Source organism: Notothenia coriiceps, unplaced genomic scaffold (genome assembly GCF_000735185.1).
Source record: "Notothenia coriiceps isolate Sejong01 unplaced genomic scaffold, NC01 NC01_scaffold00012848, whole genome shotgun sequence".
Lineage (NCBI taxonomy): Eukaryota > Metazoa > Chordata > Actinopteri > Perciformes > Nototheniidae > Notothenia > Notothenia coriiceps.
The window spans coordinates 413-2492 of NW_011345549.1; the positions used below are offsets into that span (position 1 = coordinate 413).

At 44.2% G+C, this 2080-nt stretch overlaps 1 pseudogene; it reads right to left on the reverse strand.

Moving 5' to 3' along the window:
• Window positions 1-423: 423 nt before the first annotated feature.
• On the reverse strand, window positions 424-1632 carry LOC104947614 (GRB2-associated-binding protein 2 pseudogene; annotated as a pseudogene).
• Window positions 1633-2080: the final 448 nt, after the last annotated feature.

Here is a 2080-nt window from a genome sequence, read left to right on the forward strand (position 1 = left end):
TACCTTGCTTCCTTCCTTCTTTCTACAGACCACATTTCCTACCTTGCTTCCTTCCTACGAACCAGCTTTCCTTTGATGCATCCTTGCTTTCCTACCTTGCTTCCTTCCTTCTTTCTATGAACCAGCTTTCCTTTGATGCATCCTTGCTTTCCTTGCTCCCTTCCTTCTTTCTACAGACCACATTTCCTACCTTGCTTCCTTCCTACGAACCAGCTTTCCTTTGACGCATCCTTGCTTTCCTACCTAGCTTCTTTCTTTCTTCCTATAGGAACCACTTCAAAAAGGTATTTTTCCAAAAATGTGTTTTAAGAAAGAGGGGTCGTCTTATAATAATAATAATAATAATAAAAATAGATAAATAATAATAATAATAATACAGAACACTTATATAGTGCTTTTCTAAAATCTTTTTGACAGAGAATAACACAAAAACGAAGAAAATGCGTAAAGAGACAAACAAAAGCAGAGAAAGAGTGGTCGTGTTATATTGGGGTCAACACGGTGTTTAAATGTGTGTGTGTACCCTCTTCAGTGGGGTTGAACCCACACAGCAGACAGATGCAGGACACCCAGCGGTTCATGTCCTCCTCGGACTCGGACACCAGGTACCAGACCCTCTCCTCCGTCCGCAGGTCGAACACGAAGCTGCTCTGCAGCTCCTTCTTGGTGAACGTCAGCCCGGCGTCGACCTGCAGGAACGCTCAGCTGTTCATGTCATCCAGTCAGTCCTCACAGTAAACACAGAGCTACAGATCAAATGCACGATGAAGGCTCTTTGAGCAGCTTTTCTCTCACTGATCCTGATGTTGTGTTACATGTTTGTTGTTTGTTTTTCATGTTTTGTGTCTTGATGTTTGTCTGTTGATGTTACACATGGAGCCGCTGTGATGCAAGTCACATTTCAGACTTGATCCGATCATTAAAGTATCATCGTATCGGATCGTATTCTCCCTCCATTAATCACCCAGATTAGTCTCACCTGTGCCTCGAGCACAAAACAAACATCGTGTTGGATGTTAAAAGAATAAAAGAAATACGAATAAAAGAAAATGGTGTTTGTTCTTGTTGGATTATATTAATAAGAACGTCATTTTGAAACATTTAAGATAAAAATAATGATTTGAAAAAAAAATAATATACTCCAGTTTTCCCCATTAAGCCACATAGCGGGTTCTCCACTGATTTCCAACTGTGTGTGTGTGTGTGTGTGTGTGTGTGTGTGTGTGGCCTAGCATTACCTTGTGGGGACCTACATCTGTTTACACAGTCACGTGTGGGGACTCACCTCCCTTATGGGGACAACATGGAGGTCCCCATGAGGGAGTGGAATCATTACTTTTAGGGGGAAGACTTGGTTAGGGTTAGGGTTAGGCATGTGTTGGTTATTGTTAAGGTTAGGAAGTCTCCAGGAAGTGCATGTAAGTCAATGTAATGTCCCCTGAAGTAATGTATACATGGTATGTGTGTGAGTGTGCGCGCGCGTGTGTATGTGTGTGTGTGTACCTGTTCACACAGATGCAGGTTGATGGCTCTGATTGGCCGGCGGCTCTGCTGGTTCTTGTAGTACTGCAGGACATCGGGTTCTCCACTCAGCCTGCCGCTGCGCAGCACGAACCAACGCCGCTTCCACGCCTACACACACATTCAAGTTCACAGTGCACATGAATGTTAAAAACCACACACACACCACTCACTACAGGCTGTTCCCATCATGCACTAAGCATTGTGGGTAGGGTCCATCTCCCATGGGCTATCCACAGGACGACACCTCATATTTCAGACATGACTCACTGTTCACGTGTGTGTGTGTGTGTGTGTGTGTGTGTGTGTGTGTGTGTGTGTGTGTGTGTGTGTGTGTGTGTGTGTGTGTGTGTGTGTGTGTGTGTGTGTGTGTGTGTGTAATAAAGTGAATTTCCATCACTCCAGCAAAACCAAATCCATCTCTTCCGATCAGTGTTGAACAATGTTTTCAACAAATCCAACGTGACCTCAAAAGCATGTGTCTCTCTCTGTGGGTGTGTGTGTGTGTGTGTGTGTGTGTGTGTGTGTGTGTGTGTGTGTGTGTGTGTGTGTGTGTGTG